This window comes from Mycteria americana, chromosome 3, assembly GCF_035582795.1.
Source record: "Mycteria americana isolate JAX WOST 10 ecotype Jacksonville Zoo and Gardens chromosome 3, USCA_MyAme_1.0, whole genome shotgun sequence".
Classification (NCBI taxonomy): domain Eukaryota; kingdom Metazoa; phylum Chordata; class Aves; order Ciconiiformes; family Ciconiidae; genus Mycteria; species Mycteria americana.
Genome location: NC_134367.1, coordinates 39,045,023 through 39,059,347, shown reverse-complemented (window position 1 = coordinate 39,059,347; position 14,325 = coordinate 39,045,023).

The window sequence follows — 14,325 nt, the reverse complement described above, 5'->3', positions numbered from 1 at the left end:
ATGGTATTGAGTAAAATGACAGAATCACAGAGTGGTTGAGGTTGAAAGGCCCTTGGCTGGACTCTCTCCAGTATGTCCATGCCTCTCTTGTACTGGGGAGCCCAGAAGAGGACACAGCACTCCAGGTGTGGCCTCACCAGTGCTGAGTAAAGGGGAAGGATCACCTCCCTCCACCTGCTGGCAACACTTCTCCTAATGCAGCCCAAGAGGCTGTCAGCCGCCTTTGCCACAAGGGCACATGGCTGGCTCATGGTCAACCTGGAGTCCACCAGGGCCCCCAGGTCCTTTTCTGCAAAGCTGCTTTCCCGTCTGTCAGCCCCCAGCCTGTCCTGGTGCCTGGGGTTGTCCCTTCCCAGGGGCAGGACTTTGCACTTCCCTGTGTTGAACTTGGTGAGGTGCCTGTCAGCCCGTTTCTCCAGGCTGTTGAGGTCCCTCTGGATGGCAGCACAACGCTCTGGTGTACCAGCCACTCCTCCCAGTTTTGTGGCATCTGCAGCCTTGCCGAGGGTGCACTCTGCCCATCAGCTGGGAACCTCAAGGTGAGCCTTTCATTTGTCTTCTGTTTCCAGGTGTGTTGAACGTTTCTGTGACCTTAGCGGAGATTGATTTTTTTATTTTTTTTTAATTGTATGCGGAGTAATAAAAATGCTGTTGCTTGCATCTAAGCAAGAACTGAGGCCTCCAGCCGCTATGTCTTGTCTTGTTTTGCCAGTGGTCAGCATAGGGCTGTCCTCTCCTATTACCTTTCTGTCACATGGTGCTGGCAGTCACAACGGCCACATCTGTAGTCTAGGGGCCCTTCTTGGCAAACTAGTTATCTCACCAAAGGAAAATTATATGTCCATGCCTTTGAACTGTCTAGGAACTTTTAAGGGGCAAGCTTTCCAGTTTGAGTGCTCAGAGGCCGCATTCAAACAGTGGGATCTTTGAAGGGGAATGGTCCTAAATTTGGGGAAATACACCACTAGAACAGGTAAGTAGAATATAACTAATACCGTTACTCTTAGTTGATCTGACTCCTTTTCATTTGCTGAGGAGAATGTTCCCTTTTCTCTCCATTTAGGGGATGTACCATCTCGCCTTTTCCTTCCCCACGGTTTGGATGGGACACCCACCCCTGATGGATCAAATGGGTCTTTACTGGTTGTATTCACCTGAGGCCTCACAACCTACTCGCCTCCGTGTTTCTGTGTTAGTGAGATGTTAGTTAGGGGGAAAGCTGTCGGAGTTCACTTACTGCCGGTGGCTTTGCTGTTTCATGAGTGGGAAAGGAGCTTTCTCTGTTCACCACCTCCCCCAAATCTGCATTTATATGTCCTTTTCAGCTTTGCTTAATGGAGTTGCGGCTAGAGAATGTTGACACTGTCAGAATTATCCTTAAACAATAGTTTAAAGCAGATTAACGTGTCAGTAATCGTGTAACCTTGTAAAATATGTATTGCTATTACTGTGATTCTGTGCTTGCAGTGAGGTCTTGACCAGATTCTCAGAAGCCTTTACTGCAGAGACAGAAATACGAAAAGTCCAGCAGGCTCTTAAAGCTTTGCTAGCACAAAATGTGTTGAATGTTAAATAGGAAAGGAAATTAATTTATGAGCTATTGAAGGCCATCTACTTCGGGAAGGACTTATCAGTACTATTGCAAGATGGGTATACTGGAGATAAGGAGCTCTGAAAAGAGGATTTTTGCATCAGCTATTTTTAGGCAAGGAAAACACAGGAACTTAATCTCCCTGTGTAGCCAATGTAAGGAGGTGGATGCCTTTGAAAGGAGCAATTTAGTGGATTGGAAATCAATGCTTTGCTACATCAGATTTATACTTATCGCTGCTTCTTTGTAAGGTTTTTGGCTTTGCCGAACTGGGTTCTCCCAAAGGACTGTAAGGCTGTTTTCTTTAGTAGTCTCTGGCTACAAAGTAGAGGAATATTTTGAAAAATCAATTTTTTTACTACAATAGTTCTCTGTAAAACCTAACTTCGTTAGACTACTGCTGCACAAGCTTTGTGCATGGAAGAATCATGACCAGCCCTGACTTCTGTGGCAGTCGTGTGGCTCTGCGGAAATAACAAACTTATAAATTCTGCTGTGTAACAAGGACCCGTAAACTGTGGACTGCTTATCATGGCTAGAGAGAATGCTGGCACTCACTAAACTATGCTGTATGGATCATGACTTGTTTTTTGGGTTCATGACCTGTTCTTTGTTTGTTTTGTTTTGCTCTGTTTTGTTCCCTTCCCGCCCCCTCCCTTCTTTCCCCCTCCAGCAAATGAAGTTACAGATGAGAAATGAGAGGTATAGAGACAGCTGCTCTGGTTAGGGTTGTGTATTGGCATATGAAGAGCCTTCCTACTTCAGTCGAAGGAAAAATTTGGTTCACTTAAGTAGGAGTAGGATTGAGTTATGCCTTGCATTATTATTATTATTTATACACTTATTTTCAGCAAGGATGATGGGATCAGGTAAAAACTGTTGGCAATGTCACTCTGTTTTATTTTTGTCAGTTCTGGCATTTGGGAAGAGACAGGAACAGTCCCATGTTTTCATTCCGGAAACTTTGCTAACAGCTCATAGCAGTGAGTAGCACAGGAGAGTGCAAACACATTGCAATTGAAAGATTTATCATGGAATAAAAGCTGATGATCTTTTATTTATTGAGAGCTAATTAATAAATGTCCATTCTGAAAGAAGGAAGATTTTATGAATTAGTATTTAACATTTCTTTAATTAACTCATTAAAAGTGACATCACTAAGCTCATGGTTGGATGTTTATAATGCTGCTTTGGACTCTGGAGCAATACGCTGACATCCAAGAGACTCAAGAATTGGCTTTTTGACTTTTACTCTCGTCTAAGTATTTTTAACATTTTTAATAACATCTTTAATAACATCTTTTTTGGATTCTACTGCTGACAGCGTAATGATGATTAATTTCAGTTACCGGGTGTTAAATTCCTTTTAGCCTTATTGAGTAGTTCATGGGGAGAGGAGCTAAGGCTTAAGTTTTGTGAAGTTCAAGTGTGAAGCAGGGGTGGAAAATGAATCCACAGAGTCCTACGTCCTCTTGAGCTATACACATAAGAGTATTTCTCTTGCAGCTTCCCAGATTCAAATCAGATACCAGTTTGGCAGCCCTATTTTTCTAAAAGTATCTTTGCCTTGAAAATCTCCGGAAAGTATGGTTGCTTCTTCATGTACTCTTCTGTGGTGATGCAGCTGTGATACAGTTCACCTGCGCTATGGTTGTAGGTGCAGTATATCGACTTGAGCCTTTGCAGCATTCCTGCTGTTCTTCTATCATTTTAACACATTTTGGATTGGTTTTAACACATTTTGGATCAGGCTGAGAGGGAGAAAAAAATCAAGTTGCATGGATTTTAATGCATTATGCAAGACTGACTGAAACACTGCCTTGCAGTAATAACAACAATACCATGGACTGGGTTAAGGTTGTCTGATGATATTTTGATAGTAAGTGTAAATTATATAGTACCAGAAAGCTTGCTTGAATAGAAAGGAAAAAAAAACCAGAATTATTTTCTCGTTAAACAATTTTATGTTGACTTAAGCTCTGAAAGTGCATCCACTTTACAAAAGGCTAAGGAATATTTAACTAGAATGAGCTAAAACCAAAGAAATGGAAAGAGGAAAGTCATATTCCACTTTATTATTTATACCAGCTCTTGGTCACTTGACATGGAGGTTACAGTAACTCCTAGATAATGGTATGGAGGTATAGGCAGGTAAGCATATAAGAGCAGGATAGAGAGTAGACTGAAATCAGGAACCAATTCCCTTCTCATATACCTTCACATACTCATGTCCATGATAGAAAATGCTTCCAAATGAGCATTCCAGGCAAAATTGACTCCATCTCCTGTGGCTAAAAGCATTTCAAACAGGTAAGTTATCCCATAGACTCTTTCGGTTCCCTCTTGCTCCGCGTGAGAGAAGAGCGAGACACAACAGTGCAGTGCCCTGCTCCTGTTTCTTCTTGCACGTGCGCTGTCCTCACCAAGTAAAATGTCCTGAAAGTTGTTTCCAGTTTCTTTATGTAAGATCATAGCACCCTGTACGGGGAGACTGCATAACTTGTCCCTCCGTCATATTTATTGGAGACAGTAAATTTAAAACCAAATAACATTGTGTTAGGGTAGATTAGCTGACTTGATTTTGTATTGACAAATATATAATAATCTTTAACCTGAAAGAAACACAGCACTTTCCTTTCCAAACTAATGGTATTTCACTGAAGTGCTCAGTCCTTCCTTTCCTAAAGGAGAATTAGAAAGCAGCTCTTCCACATATATAGCAACTTGTCCCAGTGAGAAAGATGGATGCTGACAAAGTGTTGTTTGTACTTCTAGCAGGGCTGGGCTTCTTGGGCACTGTAGATCATGACCTTTGCAATCATCTCTCTTCTGAACGATCAGTCCTACAGTTGTTTCTGTCTGTAGACATGCTGGAGCCAGTGAGCTCCATAGATAATATACATCTGTCTTGATATCACGTGTCGAAATAGTTTGGCATTAATGTTATTGAGGGAGAGTTTCTCAACCCAAAAGTGCACTTTTTTTGTTTCAGTTTAAAAAGTCATTCTTTGGGATTTTAATAGAAGATTTGGTTTTCCTCCTTATGTGATGGCAATATGGTGGTAATGTGATATGCACGTAGCTCTGCAAACTCACTGCAAGACAATAGCCATTTTGTGATACTGTTCCATTGAAATGCTGTTGGGTTTTTTCTTTTTTTTTTTTCTTTTTCTTTATGTAAAGATTTCTCTGGGACCAGCAATACTCTAAATTCTCAGTTTTGAATATTGTTTCATATTATAGAGAGGTAGATCCATGTAATTTTACAGCAAAATCCCCTTTCAGCTTTGTTCCATGACCTGCTGCTAGCGCTATGAGCTGTCATTATCTCTTTGCCACCCAGCTTGACTTCTGCAAGTATCACGACCACTTACCCCAGTGTCCTTGGCTGACTTTGGCAATTCTGGCTTTTCAGAAATAGCCTTCTCTCTGATAGTGGCTCTGACTTTTGACAACACTTCTGCTCTTGATGATCCACTCTACCTTTTAAATAACGCTTTCAGGCTGGCTCAGCTTGTCTCTGCGGTTCTTGTCTTTATGGGCACAGAGAAGAAATCTTCCCCCTGCAGGGTCAGCCTGACAGGATAATGAATACGAGCGCTTGGATACCTCTGCTTTACTTTCCTGTTTCCTTCTAGTGCCTGCCTTAAAATTCTCAATTAAGCAGGACGGCTGGCACTTTCCATTTGATTGTGAGTTCAATGTTCTTGTTCAGTTGACGTGTTTTCATATAGTAAGGCCACTCTGCCTCAGCAGTTAGCTAGCTACCTCTCAGTCACTTTAATGAAGTAGCTGTTTTGATTGTGATATTTTTTATTAAAAACAAAACAAAACAATACACCCCAAAACTCCCACAACCCACTAAACAACTAAGTGGGGGGGCTGGGGGGGGACACGAAGCCTCTCCTCACTGGCTCTTATCCTTTGCTACTAGCTTTTACCTACTCTTAAAAATTCTGGCTAGACTTTTGTCAAGCAGACATTTGTTTTAAGATGTTCTTTCCAAGTATTTCTTGACCATCTGTTGATAATGAAGCTGCTGTGCAATCCAGCAGCTCACTGCCTTTTGCTGGAGTGGTACTTCTGCTCTGCCTGGCTGATCTCGTGCTGTATGCTGATTGCCTTTTCATTCACCACTTTATTTTTCAGGATGCGGTAGCTGGCTTCCAGCTCCTATCAAATTTCAAGTGTGCTGAGGCAGTATCCTGTAGAAGCTTACTCCATTTGTTGTCTCAGGTGGTGAACGGACTCAGAGGTCTTTGAGAAAATATCAGATAGTTTAAAATCCTAATGATTATTGCACTGATAATGCTAAGGATGGGTATCTGCGGTAGCATTGTTACTTCTTCAGGGTCAGTGATAAACAAATGTCTTACTTCTGAACTTGTGACTGACTCATAACTGTCCTTTTTCTATTATTGTATTCAATTTTAAATTTACTTGTTGTATGTCTTAAGTTTAGTGCAAGTGCAAGTAAGTTAATATATGCACTTTCTTTTAGTTGGAAGCTATGACTCTTCCACCCTCTGTGAAATTTCAATCTCTTACACATTTTCATGTGTCTAACTGTTGTTTATAATAAAGATCCCAGTCTCATCTTATTTTACAGTTTTAATTTGCACTATTTAGTGCTTTAGCATGGGAAAAAAAAGGTGTTCATTTTCTCTCTTTGGCTTCTGATTTCCTGTTCATTTATTGCTGTCTTGTTTTTTACTTGGGGCTGACAAACCTTCAATTTTTATTTTTGCATTTCATTAATGTCTTATGTGAGAAATCTCAAAGTCAGTGACAGGTGAATTTGTTTCTGAAACCCTTGACAGAATGATTCTATGTATAAGGTTTTTCCATTAAGTTTTCTACACATCATCACTGGTTTTCTTCTTGTATTCTCTTTGCACCTTCTACATTTGCTATGGACTGAATTCAGGTTTATTTTCCATGTCACTTGCTTGCCCCTTTCTCCTCAGTGTATTGTCTCTGCCCCCGTTTAATTTGTGACTTGTGTTTGCGTACAAGCTTGTTTATCAGGTTTGTGAGAGTCTCTACTGTTTGGTAGAGTTTGCGTCAACTTTCTGTGCTTTCATTTCAGCTATTGCCTTTTCCATTTCTGTTACTAGTGCCATCTGTTCATCTCTGGAAACTGCGTAATTACACGAGTCTGTTGTTTTTTGTAGCTTAGCGAAATATTACTGTGTGGTTCCTTCAACTTCTTGATTACACTGTTCAAAAATATCTTTCATACATGTCTTTTTTTTTGTGGATTTAAACTGCTGTTGGAGAATTCCCAGGATTTCCTTCCCTCACCCCTTGCAATCTTCTGTTTTATTTAAATGCTCTGGCATTATGTAGCAGCATTTTTTAATTGCTGCTCCTTGTTCCACTGCACTTGGCTGGCCCCCTCCCGCCTTTTTTCTCTCTTCTTACTGCAGTTTCATAATGTCTCTCATTATCTAGGGAAACCTTACTTATTCAACATTTTCCCTTTAAAGCTCATCTGCTTGGAAACAAGGATCTGATCTACTAACAGATTCTCATTGGTTATATTTTATTTATATATTCCTTTGCAATATTCATATTTTCTGATGTCATGCCCGTTTCTGGGGCTTCTGCAATGTTGTATCTAGACATTGTTGTATCAGAATCACCCTCCAGTTTATAGCTAGCCTTTTTATTAGATCTGGATGCGAACCGTTGACTTTCTTTTTTAGCCTGTATTAAGTTTTTTTTAATACAATTTAGAAACTGGATTAAAGTTTACTATCTATTCTGTGCTTCTGCAGAGGTCTGTAAAACTGCAGTCAGACGCATCTCTGGAAACAGTTTGCTGTTCCCACGGTCTTTTGCTAATTGTTAGCCAGCACGTTGGACAGTTAAAGCCATTTCATACCCACCTGGGATCCCCCTTATCTGATACACTCTACTGTACTATCTCATATATAAGTTTTCAGCAGTTAGTGCTTGTGTTTTAAGTAGCTTAAGTAAATATCTGTGAAATCAAATTAAAAGAAGTCAATGAGTAAGATAAGGTAAAACAATAGAGGAACTCTGCCAGCCCAGGAAAATAAGATAATCTTTCAGCTACTTCTAGCAGCAATTCAACAGTACCAAGCCTGATTCCTGCATCCCGACTCTTGTACAAACTGACATAATTTTGGAGAAAGGGGATGCAGGTTTTTGTGAGCAGATGCTGGAGGAGCCTGCGTAGAGCACAACAGCACATTTCTGTCTCAGGAGCGGTGTCTGGCCATGCCACGTGCAGAAGCAGGCAGTTTAGGGGAAGGTTTCTGCTGAGTTGTCTCTTCTTGTGGGCCTGACTGCAAGACTGTGGTATCAGAAGAGGCTTTCTCGCATGCTACGTGATGCTTCAGAGGAGGTCAGAAATGCTGCTTTGGGTGGTATGGCAGCACGCTGTTCCAGTCCAAGAAGAAATAGAGAAGCACAAAGGACTGCAACAAGTGAATGAAAGGAGCACTAACGAAGCTTTATTGGTTGTCGGCAAGGCTCGTGTTTGAGTTTTGTTTGTGCTATAGATAGAGGCTGGAGTCAAATCCTATAATGCTTTTGTTTCCTCTCATCCCTGTTTTTTTAAAACTATTTACCTATTCAGTATTTTTGCGTATGAAAAAAATCCTACTTTTCTTGTGATGAAAAAGACTGGAATTGAGCTTCTCAACTTGAAAATGTCAGTGGCTCTTCCAATATAAAACTTTGTATTCTCACCTTCCTTTGTTGCTCTCAACAAAGAAAAATGCTGTGTATTAAAATTATAGACTGACAACAACCCAGTGAATTACGGATTTCAAAACTCAGCAAGTTTGGAAATTGCTACATTAACCTAATCAAGTCTTTGATATAAGTGTAGCTCCTTGACATTTAATGCACACAGTCTACCACCCGAAAGCCAACTGACAGATCTATGGGTCCAGTGAAATACTCTGAGCAGTCTTGTCTCCTACACTAGTGGGTTGAATTGACTTTGAGTCTTAATTCTTTAGCTTCAGTTTCCAATCATTTGTCTCAATACTGCTTTGTCTGCAGGACCTTAATGTATTTATAATCCCAAAGGATGTAATTGAGTAACTTTCTGAATTAAATATGCTGGATTCCTTTGATGTTTGTCATCTTTTAGTTATTTTAGCAGCTCTTGTTTGAACTTTCCAGATTTTTTTTTTTTCTTCTTAAAGTCATCTTTGAAATGTGAATATTTGGGTGCCATGATCTGATACAGCACTCCACTGAAGACATAGTAGAACTAAATGCTGACATATATAAAGTTTCCCTGCTTTTCTCATCTGACTTGTTGACATACACAAAAATCACAGTAACCCTTCAACCTCATTGCATTCTGAGTGTTTATGTTCACCTCACTATCCCTACTTTTTCCACCGTCACTGTTTTCTTGGGTAATCCCTCATACTGACATGTGGCTTTCATTTTTAACTCTATATGTATGATTTTACATAAATGTATGGAGTCATGGATTAGGTGCTTACACACAGGTGCCTGTTGCATTCAGAGGTCACAGTGGGTTTTTGGAGCACCTCCCGCTATGTCTCTGCAGTAAAATGATACCTATGAAAGTTGGCGGGACTTGCTTTCCTGTGCAGGTTTCTGGCTGAGATGGACACGTTTCCTACCAAGAATCATTTCATGTGTAGAAAATTTCACTACTGAGGAAGGACTAGAAATATTAAAGTTGTTTAGCCTCAAGAAAAGAGTAGTAATGGATCTTCCAAAGCAATAGGCATATACTGTACAGGGAAAAACTATCACCACTTGTTGATGTCCATGGTGAATAAGGAAGAAATAAGCTGGACCATGAAGGACTCAGCTTAAACACTCGAAAAATTATAATAGCAAGTATGGTAAAGCCTTGCCATGACTTCCCTAGGCAGTCTTAATCACTGAAGTCTTTAAGAATAGGCTGGATGAACGCAGGTGTAACTAATCCCAACTCAGGATAAGGTGAACTAGGTACCAATCCAAGCCATTTCTTCCATTGCTCATGCAGATATGCTCCTGCTTAGCAGTTTTGACTGAAATCATGACCAGCACCCTCCTAAAAAGGAAGCACTTTCTGCCACTGTTGACATCTGTATGAAACAGAGACCTTTGTATAAAGACAGTTATTATGAGAAAAGGTTCTGCATTAAAGGCTGTTATTACTGCAATGAACTTTTAGTATTTTTAGTGAGGAGTCCTTATTAACAGTTGATATTAATGAATCATGCAGCTAAGCATTCAAACTTGCCACTTATTAAGAGCACTGACAATTTTTTCAGGACAAATTATTTTAGAGTAATTGATAACAACCCCAGAGAGCTATCAAAACTCAACAAATCAATGCTTGAAGGGAAAACAATTAAAGAACTAATAGACATCAAAACATAAATCTCATGTGCCATGGCTGAATAACAAGATTTGACTGACTATCAGTTTCTACTCCTCTGAAATGACTTTTCTCTAAGCATAATCAGAATTTATTTTGATTATTTCAGTTTATTTCAGCAAGTAGCTTTTAATATGCATCTATGTACTTGAAGTGCCATTCAAAGCAGCTAGAGCTTGGTGTTGTCTCAATGAAAATAATGTACTAACACTGCTATGCCTGTGTGAATTTATGTAAGACATCCATTTTTAAAACTCATTATGTTCTTAGAAAAGGGTGACTGTGATTTGGAAATTCTGGTAACTGAAGAGAGAGGCGGGTGCTTTTAGCTTGGCAATCAGAAGGATAAGTATAGCACATAAGTGCCTGGCTTTTAGTGGAGATGTACAATAGCAGTATGAATGTGCAAGTGTGTATGAAAAAGTAAAGCAAGTTGACACAAATACCTGATTGTGTCTGCTTTATTTTACATAGTTTATAGTAACTGCATGATCTCTTTAGCCCTGATCTTCTTCATATGCTGTCCCTAACCCCCTCAGTTACTGAACGTTAATTATTGGAGACTTTCTTAGCACCTTCTTTTGTGTCAAAACATCTACGGAAGTAGATATTAAGCCATTCTATGACAAGTACTCTGGAGTGCCAAACCTCTTAATTAGGGATAGTAACTGTGGGTTTCAGGTTAAATTAATCTCCCCCAAGGAAAACAGAGGGTATGAGACTGTTTTGGTAAGAAGTTGTGAGATCTTTCAGAGTTTAGACTCACAGAACATAATAGTTGACTTTCTAGTGACCTTTGCATGAAAACAAACAATAAAAGAAAAACCTTTGTTTAAAATACAGTGATCGAGTCCCAATCAAACTGTATTGCGATATTTTTAGTTTAACTACATTTCTTGTGGTGATGGTTTCCCAAAGCTTTTTGTACTTGTTAGCAGTTATGGTTAGCTCAGTCAAAGTAACTGTAGCCTGGCTGATTTTATCTTATTTTATTTTTTTTTCCCCTTTTGGATGTCATTAAAGAGGTGAAAAAATGAAGTCTAAGTGAAGGAAATAAATTGACATTTCTTGAGAAAAGCAAAAGCAAAGCTGAGCAGGCATTGAAGAAATGCATTGTTTCAATTTGTGATTGCTTGGGCTAGACACCATTGCAAGAGAGAGACAGTATGCAGCACCTGAATTTAGTGCCATAGGTTCAGCTTTTACAATACGTACAATTAGTATTAGCCCAGCATTATTTGATCAACTTGTGCTTGATCTCAAAGTGGGTGGGGGGATACTCATGTTGCAGTAAAGAGGGGACGTTTAGACCTCTTACAGTACAATGGAACACTGTGTTGGTCTATGGGCAAGGCAAGTTTTGAATAACAGGAGTAGCTAAACGACATGCACAAAACAAACAGTTTTGAATAAAAAGCAAAAGCTACTGTAAAAGCATCCTCTCCACCTTGAGGAAAACTCTCTGCCTTCAGACCTCTTGCCCTATCACCCCATTTACCTCCAGAATATTTGAACCCATTGCCAACTCTGGAAAGATTTATTTATTTCCTGATTTATCTGATGAAGATATTTGTGAAGAGCGGTTACAGGATGTGGTTTCCCATGGTGCCCCATCATATCTTTTGTGCCTCCTGATCTTGTGAGGAGATTTAGCGGACCTCTGAATCAGGAACTTCTACCAATGAATTTTAGCTGTGAATTTGGAGGTAACCACCATATCAGATGAAGGAGAATCTGGGCCTGGGGCCGGAGCAGGGATCCTGTGAATGGTCTGAGACTTTCTGTGCCAGCACCACCGACACACACCAGTAGGACTGAGAAATCAGAATTTTCTTTTAAGGGGCCCCTTTCTCTTAAGCAAGGTTGCCTTGAAAGTATAATGATTAAGCAGGGACTTTTTCAAACCAGCAAGTGGATCACACTTCCTCCTTCGCCTCCCACTTCACAGTGGCAAAGGACTTTTCCTCTGCTAGTCATGACTACACAGCATGTTTCTTGAAGCTACACCACTTGCTGACACAGGGAAGTAATATGAAAACCAAGAAGGCTTAAGGCTAGACATTTCAGAAATGCCAAAGGTGAAAATCCCTGCCATAACATAACTGCTTTTTATGGCCATTTAGCAAGTGGAAATGAGGAGGAGAGCCAAAAAGCCTTTAGCAAGTTAGGTCTCCGCAGACCTCGAACAAGCAGTGTGTTCTTGGTCTGGAAACCAGAATAGAAACTGGCTCAGACAAGCCAGCCCAGAACAAGAGCTTGTTGCTATGCTTTCCCTCCTTATTCCTCCCCACCACACATACACACGTGCACGCACCTCAGGAGTCACCACTGGAGTTAAGACCTGACCATCGGTAAAAGGTGCAGGCTTAATTCATAGCCATACCCTCTAAATCAGCAAAGGAAAGATCCCGGACAGTCTAGTAGTTAAGATGCGGGTAGCCATACAAGCATTGTACAGAGGTAAGACTGTGTACTGGTATTAGAAACTGTTGAAAGAAAGCTAGCATAGTTTTGATCATTGTGGATGAACAGGGTCTGAGTACATTTTGCATCTATTTCTGTTTTAGCCTGACGATGAACATTACCTCTGGAATTTAAACCACCTCTCACAGTTGCTTGCAATCGGAATTATTGCCGTATTCCCTCCTTTTTCTTCCTGCTATATTTTTTCCTGTCTCCTTCCTATGTGATGCCTTTTCTCTTACAATTTCTTGTCATCTCATCATTGTACGAAATGCTTCTTCCTTATTTTGTTTTCAGAAATGTGTTTTAGAGACAAAAAATCCTGTAATTTTTGAAGGTCCCTCCTTGCTTCCTCCTTCCTGCTTTTGTGCTTGCTGTATCTTGCATCTTGCATTTCCAGTCTCTCAGCACGTATGTTTAAGATCTTCATGTTTATTTGATATAACCAAAGTGTTTTTACTAAGTCTGAGGCAGTCATTGAGAACAATGAGGATTACAGCAATTTTGTGGTGTGTACAGAGACTGATGGCAGTTGCTCTGGAAGATAATCTTATTCTCTGCAGAGAGCCTAAGGGTATTATTTCACAAAATGTACACCTAATCCAGAAATGTCAGGGCGTAGGGCAGCAGCTGGAAGCCGTAGCACGTTATGTCTCTTTCCCTGCTCTGCCACTCTCGGACTGGTGTATAGGTGGGGGTTTGCAGCCACTGAGCTTACCACGAAGAGCACATGGAGCAGTTTGGGTATCTGGGGGAGGAACGTTCCTTCTTAGCTTTTATTGCCAAATGGAGTGACAACATCTTCTGATTATGCTTATGCCAGTTCATCCCCAGTTGCGAACACAAGGTGAGCAGCAGCCTCTCTGCATCTGCTGATGACTGCAATTCTCAGAAGCGTGAAGTAGGCAGGGAAGGTCCCAGGAAAGGATAGACTTGTCTTCGGTACATCCCTGGCATGATGTACGTAGTGCCCTCATCACTAGGTCTGGGCAGGAGCGGCCAAGTTTGGGTCTGAAGATAAAGCCAAATTTCTGGAATGTTGCGTGTCATGTGTTGACTTAACCAAACCAAACTGTGAATCCAAAAAGTACAGAATAAGAAAATATTCCATGGATAAGGGCCAGGTCTGAAGTTCTGGTTGGTTCTCCGGGGCTGCTGAGATGAGATGTGCAGCTCTGAGTTTATCTGTTACCTCTACCATGTAAGGCTCTGTTAGCTGGTTTCCAGTCCAACTATCCTATTTACATCAACAAGGTAATACTCTGTCAGTTGCTTGTGTGGACTTTTATTAAAATATCCATTTCTGAAAAAATAAAAATACTGAGTCATACCCACCTATGGCAGTCACGTTCGTAAACTGCATTTTTTTATTTCTTAACCAAAGTTTATTTTAAGTGCCTTATCAATTGACTGATGAAAGACTAATGTTCAAGTAAGCTATGCAGCATAACTTTCTTTCCTTGCTACAATATTCCATGCAAATGAGTACTGAAACAGCATTGCCTACTTTGGATTCAGATTAATCTTGCTGAAGCTCCTGCAGTAGCAAGCCATCAAGCTCTCTACACGAAATCACTGCAGGATTTCTACTGCTTAAAGAGAAAAGCCAGAAGAGCTTCACAATTTATGGGAGAGAATTTGTCCTCCCAAATGGAAAGACTTGATTAATGTGGTAAGTATGCTCTGAGAACATTTCTTCCTTATGGATATTAGCCCTACTTTAACATGAAAGGTAAGAACACTTCAGGCCATGTATTTGCAGCCGTTATCTCTGTTAATTACTCATCCAAATGAAAACATTTAAAGATAATCCCCATTTTGTAATTAGAGATATTAATCTGTTCTTCTACATTTCCTGCACAACACACAGCTCCTAGATTAC